The sequence below is a fragment of the Diplotaxodon limnothrissa genome, linkage group LG19 (assembly GCF_057381915.1).
Source record: "Diplotaxodon limnothrissa isolate DT_005_m linkage group LG19, D_limnothrissa_male_GT1.1, whole genome shotgun sequence".
In the NCBI taxonomy this organism is placed as follows: Eukaryota; Metazoa; Chordata; class Actinopteri; order Cichliformes; family Cichlidae; genus Diplotaxodon; species Diplotaxodon limnothrissa.
The window spans coordinates 9,482,172-9,496,371 of NC_140614.1; positions in this window are offsets into that span (position 1 = coordinate 9,482,172).

The following is a 14,200-nucleotide window of genomic DNA, read 5'->3' on the forward strand; positions in this document are numbered from 1 at the left end:
AATTCATATTTTAATGATAAATTGTAAACACTGGAAGATTCCCCCATCTCTTCTGAACAAAACGGTGTAAGAATGACCGCTCTAGCCCCTACGGTTTGGAAATTATGGTCATTTGTTTGAGGGGAGTCCTCACTATGAGAAATAGGCTGCAATAATCCTGTGCCTCTCTGTGCTGCGTGTGTAAAAAGAGGCACATGTTTTGGCGGGAAAAAGTACACAGGCTCTCTGATTGGTGGATTCAAATTCAGCAGCTCCCAGGCTGACCTAGAAACTTACTTCTCTCTCCCTGTGCATTTTTTTGCTGATTTTTTCATTTAACAAGTATATTTGAGGGACCCTCAGCATGTTCAGCATTTTTTCAGCTGTCCATTTTGCTTTTCCAATTTTTCTGTTTAACTTATTACTATTGTGCTAAATCATACTGTTTCTGCTATTTTATAAGATTTGTGCTTAATATAGTATTTCTGCTTTTAATGGGATTTGTGCTTAATATAGTATTTCTGCTTTTTATAGAATTTGTGCTTAATATAGTATTTCTGCTTTTTATAGAATTTGTGCTAAAACATAGTATTTCTACTAAATGTAGTATTTATGCTTAATCATAGTATTTCTATATATTTCTGCCAGGTCCCCAGGCAGCCAATCCTCTGTGAGGACTGAGACATTCAAATTTTCAAATCAGGGCCTGCACGGCTTCCCAGCCAATCATATATTGGTCCTGAGTCATTCAAATTTGCATATTGGGGCCTTCATGGCTTCTAAGTCAACAAGTCATCCATGTCATATATCTCTAAAAATTCACATTTTCATGATAAATTGTCAACACTTGAAGATTCCCCCATCTCTTCTGATCAAAACGGTGTAAGAATGACCGCTCTAGCCCCTACAGTTAGGAAATTATGGTCATTTGTTTGAGGGGAGTCCTCACTATGAGAAATAGACTGCAATAATCCTGTGCCTCTCTGTGCCGCGTGTGTAAAAAGATGCACCTGTTTTGGCGGGAAAAAGTACACAGGCTCTCTGATTGGTGGATTCAAATTCAGCAGCTCCCAGGCTGACCTAGAAACTTACTTCTCTCTCCCTGTGTGTGTGTGTGTGTGTGTGTGTGTGTGTGTGTGTGTGTGTGTGTGTGTGTGAGACAGAGAGAGAGAGAGAGAGAGAGAGAGAGAGAGAGGCTTTTAATGGGATGATCTCATTCTAAGATTCAAATTCAATATATTTAGACTGGTTGACTGAATTGGATCTTGTGTGTGTGTCTCTCTGTGCATGTGTGCTTCCTCATGTGTACATATTTCTGATTGTGTGGCTGTTATATATATTTTTTTGCTGATTTTTTTCATTTAACAAGTATATTTAAGTGACCCTCAGCATGTTCAGCATTTTTTCAGCTGTCCATTTTGCTTTTCCAGTTTTTCTGTTTAAGTTATTACTATTGTGCTAAATCATACTGTTTCTGCTATTTTATAAGATTTGTGCTTAATATACTATTTCTGCTTTTATAGGATTTGTGCTTAATATAGTATTTCTGCTTTTTATAAGATTTGTGCTTAATATAGTATTTCTGCTAAATGTAGTATTTATGCTTAATCATATTATTTCTGCTTTTCATTGGATTTGTGCTTAATATAGTATTTCTGCTAAATTTAGTATTTCTGATTAATTATAGTTTTTCTACTAAATCATAGTACAGTATTTCTGCTTTTTATGGGATTTGTGCTAAAACAAAGTATTTCTACTAAATGTAGTATTTATGCTTAATCATACCATTTCTGCTTTTTATAGGATTTGTGCTTAATATAGTATTTCTGCTAAATTATAGTATTTCTGCCAAATTATAATATTTGTGCTAAAACATAGTCTTAATTTAAAATTACAATATTCATAGTTCATCACAGTGTCTCTGGTAAATCACAATATTTCTGCTCTGTTGTACTATTTTTCTAAATCATAGTGTTTCTGTAATGTTTAAGTATTTTTGGCTAAATATATTCTTTCTGTTATCTTATACTATTTCTCCTAAATTCTTGTATTTTTGAGAAGTTATCATGTTTCTGGTAAGTTACAATATTTCTGCTAAATTCTGCTATGCTATTGTATTTCTGCCAAGTATTATGTTTCCTCTAAGATATTGCAGTTCTTCTAAGTTATTCCATTTTAGCAAACTTCTTTTGCTTCTGCAAAGTTTTTACAATTTCTGCAACTTTTCAGCTTTTTCAGCTACTTTTTGCATACAGCTTCAGCTTTAAAGCATCCACACTGCATTTTCGCAGGAAATGCAAATTTTTCTAGTTGTGTGGATGCTTTAAGCATCCACACTATAGAGTTCCTGTTTCTCTTTATTGTGTGGATGCCTTAATAGGCATCCACACTATTGAGTTCCTGTTTCTCTTTATTCTTTATTATTCCGGGTGTTTCCGTACACTTTTCGCCGTAGATCTACTTCCACAATTTTTGTGCTATTTTCACCGTTCAAACTCTAAACTGTTCTGCTCTTTCTGCTTATGCCGGCTATGACTTTTGGTGTTTATTACTATTATACTTTTTAAAATATTACACTTTTTTCCTTTAATTTGTCCCATTGAAATGAATGGGAAACTTCCACAATTCTGCTAAAACTTTCTTGTCTTTGAAACTTAACTACTGCCTCATACTTTCACCTAGAAACTCCATTCAAACTTTAAAACGTTCTCAAATGATTGGGCTATTCCTGTGTGATTCAGCTTTTTCAGATCTTCTACCGTTTTCATCTTATCTCTCTTTAAGTCTTCAGTTGCAAAATTGTGATTTTTCAGAAAATACATGCGTTGCTATGGTTGCTATGCAATTAACTCAGAGGGGACAGTGAAACTGTGAATTTTCTCTTCATGTCCAAACAACTTCTTGCTACTCGCTCAATTTCCACTCAATCCCCACAAATTATACATCAAAACGTAGGTATCTTTGCTGGCTTTCAGAAAATGTCACTATCATTGTTGTGGGACTCATAGATTTTTTGCAAATCTCCTCAGAGTAACACAAAGTGTGAAAACTCTCCATATAAACTCAATGGAGAGCTTGTTCAAAATCACCGCTGGATTTCTCTAATGAGAGGCATTTTCAAATTGTCATATCTCCTTAACGAAGCAAAGTTAAGACATGAGGCTTGTCCCCGTATATCTTCAGACACTCCTGACGCTCACAATTCAAGAATTTCTTTCTCACCTATTACCGTTCTGAAATGAGTTAGACTTGTTTGAGGGTAGGAAATTTGTCCCTCGCTCAGATTTCATCAGATTTCAAATTCTGGAAATGAGGCACTTTTTTCTCTCATCATATCTTTTCGATGGATTTCCACAGAGCCCTGAAAATTTCCATGACTGTTCACCAAAGCCTGCTGTTTCTTACGGTGAAAGAATTATTTTGATGCTCCATATAGATTTAGAGTTACCAAAGGTTGTTTGAGAGCAAGTCAAGGCAGTTTTTGCTTCGCCTCTACTCAGTTACAGTGTATTACAAGTCATATATCTTTAATAATTTATGTTTTATCTCTGAATTATGAAGACCTGAAGATTCCCCCATCTCTTCTGAATAAAACGATGCCTGAATGACCGTTCTAGCCTCTACGGTTAGGAAATTATGGCCATTTGTTCGAGGGGAATCCTGAATGTCAGAAATACACTGAAGAAAACTCACACCTCTCTCTGTGTCTGTGTGTGTAAGGGCTGACTACAGCAGGTGCAGCTAATTTAACTGACCTACATATACCAAGCCCAGACTCTCCACAGCTCCTGTTCCCTTTACTCTCTGTTTATGTGTGTCTGTGTATCAATATTTCTCCTATGTTTAAGTATTACTCCTCAATCATAGTATTTCTGCTAAAGCAAAGTACTTCTACTACATCTTAGTACTTCTGCTAAATCATAGTATTTCTGCCAATTCATAGTATTTTTGCAAAATCATGGTATTTGTGCAAAATCATGGTTTTGAGGCCAAATCATAATATTTCTGTTATTTTATAATATATGTGCTGAATATATTATATGTGCCCAAATCATAGTATTTATCCCAAATTATAGTATTTATGCCAAATTACAGTATTTCTGCTAAAAAGCAGAAATAGTCCTTTTTAGCAGGATTTTCTGCCAAAAGACAGTATTTATGTTAAAACATAGTATTTCTGCTAAATCAGAGTATTCCTGCCAAATCATAGTATTTGTACTGAAACATAGTACTTCTGCCCAATCATATTATTTGTACTAAATGATAGTACTTGTGCCAAATCATAGTATTTGTGCCAAAGCATCGTATTTGTATGGAGTCACAGTATTTCTTCTAAATCCATGGTATTTCAATCAAATCTCAGTAGTTGTTGTTAAAACGCAGTATAAGATAAGATAAGATAACCTTTATTAGTCCCACACGTGGGAAATTTGTTTTGTCACAGCAGGAAGTGGACAGTGCAAAAGTTATGACGCAAAAATTAGAATACAATAAGAATAAATACAGTACACAGCTGTACAGAATAGAATAAAATAATATACTATATACAGTAGAATAAAATAGAATAAAAATATACAATAAGATAAAAATAGAATACGAATGCTATATACAACTGAGTAAAAATACAACGATGCCAGAAAAGATTATTGCACTTAGTGTTATTGCACATGTGTGGATGTGTGTGTTTGTTCAGTTAAAGTCTTTGTTGTGGAGTCTGACAGCAGTGGGGAGGAAAGACCTGCGAAATCTCTCCGTCCCACACCGTGGGTGCCGCAGTCTCCCACTGAAGGAGCTGCTCAGTGCTGTCACAGTCTGCTGCATGGGGTGGGAGACGTTGTCCAACAGGGATGACAGCTTAGCTGCCATTCTCCTGTCACTCACCACCTCCACTGGGTCCAGAGGGCATCCTAGAACAGAGCTGGCCCTTCGGATCACCCTGTTCAGTCTCTTCCTGTCCCCAGCAGAGATGCTGCCGCCCCAGCAGACCACACCATAAAAGATAGCAGAAGCCACCACAGAGTCATAGAAGGTCTTCAGGAGTGGGCCCTCCACCCCAAACGACCTGAGTCTCCGCAGCAGGTACAGCCTGCTCTGCCCTTTCCTGTAGAGGGCGTCTGAGTTATGAGTCCAGTCCAGTCTGTTGTTCAGATGAACACCAAGGTACCTGTAGCTGTCCACAGCCTCAATGTCCATACCCTGGATGTTCAGTGGTTGCAGTGGAGAATGCTTGTGCCTGCGGAAGTCTACCACCAGCTCCTTGGTTTTACTGGCGTTGATCTATTATTGCCAATTCATAGTATTTGTACCCAATCATAGTATTTTTGCCAAATCATGGTATTTGTACTGAAACATAGTACTTCTGCCCAATCATATTATTTGTACTAAATGATAGTACTTGTGCCAAATCATAGTATTTGTGCCAAAGCATCGTATTTGTATGGAGTCATAGTATTTCTTCTAAATCATAGTATTTCAATCAAATCTCAGTAGTTGTTGTTAAAACGCAGTATTATTGCAAAATCATAGTATTTGTACCCATTCATAGTATTTCTGCTAAATCATAGCATTTGTGCCAAATCATGGTATTTGTGCAAAAACATAGTATGTCTGCAAAACCATAGTTTATCCCTTATGTTATAGTATTACTACTAAGGCATAGTATTTCTGCCAAATCATAGTATTTGTACTAAATCATAGTACTTGTGCCAAATCATAGTATTTGTTGCACATCATAGTATTGGAACCAAAACATAGTATTTGTCCCAAAGCATCGTATTTGTATGGAGTAATAGTATTTCTTTTAAATCATGTCTGCAAAACCATAGTATATCTCTTATGTTATAGTATTACTACTAAGGCATAGTATTTCTGCCAAATCATAGTATGTGTGCCAAATCGCAGTATTTATACCAGATCACAGTATTTGTGGTAAAACATAGTATTTCTGCCATATTGTGGTATTTGTGCAAGAACATTGAACTGTTATATTATAGTATTACTACTAAGTCATAGTATTTCTGCGTTGTTATAGTATTTGTACTAAAACGTAGTATCTCTGCGAAGTCATAGAATTACTGCAATTTCATAGTTTTTTTTAGGAAATCTGTTATGTTATAATATTACTACTAAGTCATAGTATTTCTGCCAAATCATAGTATTTGTGCCAAAGCATCGTATTTGTATGGAGTCATAGTATTTCAATCAAATCTCAGTAGTTGTTGTTAAAACGCAGTATTATTGCCAAATCATAGTATTTGTACCCAATCTTAGTATTTCTGCTAAATCATAGCATTTGTGCCAAATCATGGTATTTGTGCAATAACATAGTATGTCTGCAAAACCATAGTATATCTCTCATGTTATAGTATTACTACAAAGGCATAGTATTTCTGCCAAATCATAGTATTTTGTACTAAATCATAGTACTTGTGCCAAATCATAGTATTTGTTGCACATCATAGTATTGGAACCAAAACATAGTATTTCTCCCAAATCATCGTATTTGTATGGAGTAATAGTATTTCTTCTAAATCATAGTATTTCAATCAAATCTCAGTAGTTGTGTTAAAATGCAGTATTATTGCCAAATCATAGTATTTGTACCCAATCATAGTATTTTTGCCAAATCGTGGTATTTGTGCCCAATTAATAATTCTGTTGTTATAGTATTACTACTAAGTCGTAGAATATCTGTTATGTTATAGTGTATCTGCGGAATATAGTATGTGTGCCAAATCGTAGTATTTATACCAAATCACAGTATTTGTGCTAAAACATAGTATTTCTGCCATATTGTGGCATTTGTGCAAGAACATTGAACTGTTATGTTATAGTATTACTACTAAGTCATAGTATTTCTGCGTTGTTATAGTATTTGTGCTAAAACGTAGTATCTCTGCCAAGTCATAGAATTACTGCAATTTCATAGTTTTTTTAGGAAATCTGTTATGTTATAGTATTACTACTAAGTCATAGTATTTCTGCCAAATCATAGTATTTGTGTGAATTTGTATACTGTAATATCACTGTATTATGTAGTGGCTAAGTTGGGGCTGTTTACAGTGTAAATAGGTCATCTCTTGTGTTGGAGTGCCCCCTTGTGGCGCCTTTTGGGTTGTGCCTTAGTAAACGTGAACCCTGTAAGAAGTGGTATCAGACTGATTTGTAGTGGAGGAATTTGTTGCCAGTTTTCTTAATCTTTAATCTGTATGCATTTTGTAATGCATACCCTGTTCTTAATCATAGAAACCACACCATATCACCTCTCCACATCCTCCTACTGTATGCCATACCTCCCTGTACCATCCATCTGACCGCAATAAACTCCACCTGTGGTAATCTAATCCCTGGATGTCAGCCTCTCCTTCTGACCGAGGATAGTTATAGTATTTGAGCCAAATCATAGTATTTGTGCTAAAACATAGTATTTCTTCCAAATCATAGTATTTGTGCCAAAGTATAGTATTTCTTCCAAATCATAGTATAACTGCACAATAAAGGTTCTTGAGCCACATCAGTGTTTGTGCCAAATCTTAGTATTTCTTCTAAATCCTAGTAATTCTGCTCAATGATAGAATTTCTGCTATGCTGTAGTACTTTTTTCCTAGATTGTAGTACTTCTGCTAAGTCAAAGTATTTCATGTAAATCATAGTATTTCTACCAAGTCCCAGTGTTTCTGCTAAATCATAAATAATGTTTTAGTACAAATTGTATGATTTGGCAGAACTTTCTGTGTTCCAGCACAAATGCTATGATTTGGCAGGAAAAAAATATTATTTAGTATAAATACTAAGTTTTAGCAGAAATACTATGTTTAAACTTTAAAAAATTCTGCTATTTCTGCTGATGTGTGTTATGACTTTTGACCATTGAAATGAATGGAACACATTATCAATGTGGTCACTGATTTTGCATGATGGGCTGAGCTGTGTTTTAGCTCAGTGAGATAAGCATCCGTTCTCAGACTGGGAGGCCTGGGTTCAAATCCAGCTTATGGCAACATTTCTTTCACTTAACAGTTAAACTTTTTTTAAACTCTTTTCAACACAAATTTCATCTTTTTCACCCCTTTTCAGCAAAAATTTCAGTTTTTTTAACCCCTTTTCAGCACAAATCCAAACTTTTTCAGCTCTTTTTCAGCAAAAACCTCTTTTCAGCAGAATTCTGCTCATTCAACTCTTTTCAGCAAAATTTTCAGTTTTTTCTGCTGTTTTCAGAAAAAACTCTTTTCAGCAGAATTCTGCTCATTCACCTCTTTTCAGCAGAAATTCTGCTGATTGAACTCTTTTCAGCAGAATTTTCACCCCTTTTTTTTTGCCCAAATTCTGCTTATTCACCTCTTCTGAAAAATTTTCCGCCTTTCCACCTCTTATCAGCACAATTCTCAGTAGCTTCTGCTCATTTCAGCACAATTGTCAATCTCTCCACCTTTTCTTTGTGAGAAAGTGTTTGGCTCAGGGAGCTAAATAGCTGCCCTTTGACCAGGAGGGCCAGGTTCGAATCCTGCTCAGGGCATCTTTTTTTTCTTTTTTTGTTTCAACTTTTTCAGCTTTTTTCAGCAGATATCTTCAGCCGTTAAGGCATCCACACAGCATTTTCGCAGGAAATGCAAATTTTTCTAGTTCTTTATTATTATTATTCCGGGTGTTTCCGTACACTTTTCGCCGTTAAACTACTTCCACAATTTTCAGCCGATTTTCACCGTTCAAATTTTAAACTATTCAGCTATTTTTGCTAATTCCTGCTATGATTTTTGCTATTTTTAACTATTATACTTTTTAAAATATTCCACTTTTTTCCTTTAATTTGTCCCATTGAAATGAATGGGAAACTTCAGCAATTCTGCTAAAATTTGCTTGTTTTTGAAACTTAACTACTTCCTCATATTTTCACCTAGAACAACCATTCAAACTTTAAAATGTTCACAAATTATTGGGCTATTCAGGTATGATTCAGCTTTTTCAAATCTTTTACTGTTTTACTTTTATGCCTCTTAAAGTTTTGAGTTGCAAAATTGTGATTTTTCACAAAATACATGTGTTGTTATGGTTGCTATGCTCTTGGCTTCCAGTGTGCCACTGAAGGTTTTGCAATTTTCACTTCATGTCCGAACAACTTCCTGCTACTTGCTCAATTTTCACTCAACTTCCACAAATTATACATCAAAACGTAGGTATTTTTGCTGGCTTTCAGAAAATGTCACCATCATTGTTGTGGGATTTATAGAATTTTTGCAAATCTCCTCAGACTAACACAAGGTCAGAAAACTCTCCATATAAAGTGAATGGAGAGCTTGTTCAAAATCACCGCTGGATTTCTGTAATGAGAGGCATATTCGAATCGTCATATCTCCTTAACGAAGCAAAGTTAAGACATGAGGCTTGTCCCCGAATATCTTCAGACACCCCTGACGCTCACAATTCAAGAATTTCTTTCTCACCTATTACCGTTCTGAAATGAGTTGGACTTGTTTGAGGGTAGGAAATTCGTCCTTCGCTCAGATTTCTTCAGATTTCAAACTGTGGAAATGAACCACTTTTTTCTCTCGTCATAACTTTTTGTTGGATTTCCACAGAGACCTGAAAATTTCCATGATTGTTCACCAAAGCCTGCTGTCTCTTACGGTGAAAGAATGATATCGATACTCCAAATAGATTTCGAGTTAGAAAGCGTTGTTTGAGGGCAAGTCAAGGCAGTTTTTGCTTCGCTCTACTCAGTTATGGTGCATTACAAGTCAAATATCTTTAATAATTCATATTTTAATGATAAATTGTAAACACTGGAAGATTCCCCCATCTCTTCTGAACAAAACGGTGTAAGAATGACCGCTCTAGCCCCTACGGTTTGGAAATTATGGTCATTTGTTTGAGGGGAGTCCTCACTATGAGAAATAGGCTGCAATAATCCTGTGCCTCTCTGTGCTGCGTGTGTAAAAAGAGGCACATGTTTTGGCGGGAAAAAGTACACAGGCTCTCTGATTGGTGGATTCAAATTCAGCAGCTCCCAGGCTGACCTAGAAACTTACTTCTCTCTCCCTGTGCATTTTTTTGCTGATTTTTTCATTTAACAAGTATATTTGAGGGACCCTCAGCATGTTCAGCATTTTTTCAGCTGTCCATTTTGCTTTTCCAATTTTTCTGTTTAACTTATTACTATTGTGCTAAATAATACTATTTCTGCTATTTTATAAGATTTGTGCCTAATATAGTATTTCTGCTAAATTACAATATTTCTGCTTTTTATACTATTTGTGCTAAAACATAGAATTTCTACTAAATGTAGTATTTATGCTTAATCATACTATTTCTGCTTTTTATGGGATTTGTGCCTAATATAGTATTTCTGCTTTTTATAGGATTTTTGCTCAAACATAGTATTTCTACTAAATGTAGTGTTTATGCTTAATCATCCTATTTCTGCTTTTTATAGGATTTGTGCTTAATATAGTATTTCTGCTAAATTATAGTATTTCTGCTTTTTATAGTATTTGTGCTAAAACATAGTATTTCTACTAAATGTAGTATTTATGCTTAATCATAGTATTTCTATATATTTCTGCCAGGTCCCCAGGCAGCCAATCCTCTGTGAGGACTGAGAAATTCAAATTTTCAAATCAGGGCCTGCACGGCTTCCCAGCCAATCATATATGTGTCCTGAGGCATTCAAATTTGCATATTGGGGCCTTCATGGCTTCTAAGCCAGCCAATCATATCTGAGGGCTGAGGAATTCAAATCCACAAATCAGGGCCTGCACAGCTTCCCAGCCAGCCAATCATGTATGTGGGCTCCAGGTATTCAAATTTGCATATTGGGGAATTCGTGGCTTCTAAGTCAACAAGTCATCCATGTCATATATCTCTAAAAATTCATATTTTAATGATAAATTGTCAACACTTGAAGATTCCCCCATCTCTTCTGAACAAAACGGTGTAAGAATGACCGCTCTAGCCCCTATGGTTAGGAAATTATGGTCATTTGTTTGAGGGGAATCCTCACTATGTGAAATAAACTGAAAGAAGCAGGTCTATGTCTCTGTGCTGCGTGTGTAAAAAGATGCACCTGTTTTGGCGGGAAAACGTAAACAGCCTCTCTGATTGGTGGATTCAAATTCAGCAGCTCCCAGGCTGACCTAGAAACTTAGTCCTCTCTCCCTGTGTGTGTGTGTGTGTGTGTGTGTGTGTGTGTGTGTGTGTGTGTGTGTGTGTGTGTGTGTGTGTGTGTGTGTGTTTAGTGGGAGAGAGAGGACCCTGCCCTTATTTGACAGCATGTCATTGTAGGATTTAAATTGAACATAGTTAGACTGGTTGACTGGATTAGAGCCTGTGTTTGTGTGTCCCTCTGTGCATTTGTGTTTCAATAAGTTATTACTATTCTGCTAAATCATAGTATTTCTGGTACTTTTCGGTACTTGTGCTAAATACAGTATTTCTGCTAAATCATACTATTTCTGCTTTTTATAGGATTTGTGCCTAACATAGTATTTCTGCTAAATTATAGTATTTCTGCTTTTTATAGGATTTGTGCCTAACATAGTATTTCTGCTAAATTATAGTATTTCTGCTTTTTATACTATTTGTTCTAAATTATAGTATTTCTGCTTTTTATAGGATTTGTTCTAAATTATAGTATTTCTGCTTTTTATAGGATTTGTGCTTAATATAGTATTTCTGCTAAATTATAGTTTTTCTTCTTTTTATAATATTTGTGCTAAAACATAGTATTTCTACTAAATGTAGTATTTATGCTTAATAATAGTATTTCTATATATTTCTGCCAGGTCCCCAGGCAGCCAATCCTCTGTGAGGACTGAGACATTCAAATTTTCAAATCAGGGCCTGCACAGTTTCCCAGCCAATCAAATAAGTGTCCTGAGGCATTCAAATTTGCATATTGGGGCCTTCGTGGCTTCTAAGCCAGCCAATCATATCTGAGGGCTGAGGAATTCAAATCCACAAATCAGGGCCTGCACGGCTTCCCAGCCAGCCAATCACATATGTGGTCTCAGGCATTGAAATTTGCATATTGGGGAATTCGTGGCTTCTAAGTCAACAAGTCATCCATGTCATATATCTCTAAAAATTCATATTTTAATATTAAATTGTCAACACTTGAAGATTCCCCCATCTCTTCTGAACAAAACGGTGTAAGAATGACCGTTCTAGCCCCTACGGTTAGGAAATTACGGTCATTTGTTTGAGGGGAGTCGTCACTATGAGAAATAGACTGCAAAAATCCTGTGTCTCTCTGTGCTGCGTGTGTAAACAGATGCACCTGTTTTGGTGGGGAAAAGTGCACAGCCTCTCTGATTGGTGGATTCAAATTCACCAGCTCCCAGGCTGACCTAGAAACTTACTTCTCTCTCCCTGTGTGTGTGTGTGTGTGTGTGTGTGTGTGTGTGTGTGTGTGTGTGTGTGTGTGTGTGTGTGTGTGACAGAGAGACAGAGAGAGCGAGAGAGAGAAAGGCTTTTAATGGGATGATCTCATTCTAAGATTTAAATTCAATATATTTAGACTGGTTGACTGAATTGGATCTTGTGTGTGGGTCTCTCTGTGCATGTGTGTTTCCTCATGTGTACATATTTGTGATTGTGTGGCTGTAATAAATTTTTTTGCAGATTTTTGTCATTTAACAAGTATATTTGAGGGACCCTCAGCATGTTCAGCATTTATTCAGCTGTCCATTTTGCTTTTCCAATTTTTCTGTTTAACTTATTACTATTGTGCTAAATCATACTATTTCTGCTATTTTATAAGATTTGTGCTTAATATACTATTTCTGCTTTTATAGGATTTGTGCTTAATATAGTATTTCTGCTAAATGTAGTATTTATGCTTAATCATACTATTTCTGCTTTTCATAGTATTTGTGCTTAATATAGTATTTCTGCTAAATTTAGTATTTCTGATTAATTATAGTTTTTCTACTAAATCATAGTACAGTATTTCTGCTTTTTATGGGATTTGTGCTAAAACAAAGTATTTCTACTAAATGTAGTATTTGTGCTTAATCATACCATTTCTGCTTTTTATAGGATTTGTGCTTAATATAGTATTTCTGCCAAATTATAATATTTGTGCTAAAACATAGTCTCAATTTAAAATTACAATATTCATAGTTCATCACAGTGTCTCTGGTAAATCACAATATTTCTGCTCTGTTGTACTATTTTTCTAAATCATAGTGTTTCTGTAATGTTTAAGTATTTTTGGCTAAATATATTCTTTCTGTTATCTTATACTATTTCTCCTAAATTCTTGTATTTTTGAGAAGTTATCATGTTTCTGGTAAGTTACAATATTTCTGCTAAATTCTGCTATGCTATTGTATTTCTGCCAAGTATTATGTTTCCTCTAAGATATTGCAGTTCTGCTAAGTTATTCCATTTTAGCAAACTTCTTTTGCTTCTGCAAAGTTTTTACAATTTCTGCAACTTTTCAGCTTTTTCAGCTACTTTTTGCATACAGCTTCAGCTTTAAGCATCCACACTGCATTTTCGCAGGAAATGCAAATTTTTCTAGTTGTGTGGATGCTTAAGCATCCACACTATTGAGTTCCTCTTGGGACTTCCGTACACTTTTTGGCACTTAACTACTTCCGCAATTTTCAGCCGATTTTCACCGTTCAAATTTTAAAATATTCTGCTATTTCTGCTAATTCCTGCTATGTCTTTTGGTATTTTTCACTATTATACTTTTTAAAATATTAAGCTTAATTTGTCCCATTGAAATGAATGGGAAACTTCTGCAATTTTGCTAAAATTTGCTTGTTTCTGAAACTTAACTACTTCCTCATATTTTCACGTAGAACAACCATTCAAACTTTAAAATGTTCTCAAATTATTGGGCTATTCAGGTATGATTCAGCTTTTTCAAATCTTTTACCGTTTTACCTTTATGCCTCTTAAAGTTTTCAGTTGCAAAATTGTGATTTTTCACAAAATACATGCGTTGTTATGGTTGCTATGCACTTGGCTTCCAGTGTGCCACTGAAGGTTTTGCAGTCTTCTCTTCATGTCCGAACAACTTCTTGCTACTTGCTCAATCTTCACTCAACTTCCACAAATTATACATCAAAACATAGGTATTTTTGCTGGGTTTCCGAAAATGTCACTATCATTGTTGTGGTATTCATAGAACTTTCGCAAATCTCCTCAGACCAACACAATGTCGGAAAACTCTCCATATAAAGTCAATGGAGAGTTTGTTCAAAATCACCGCTGC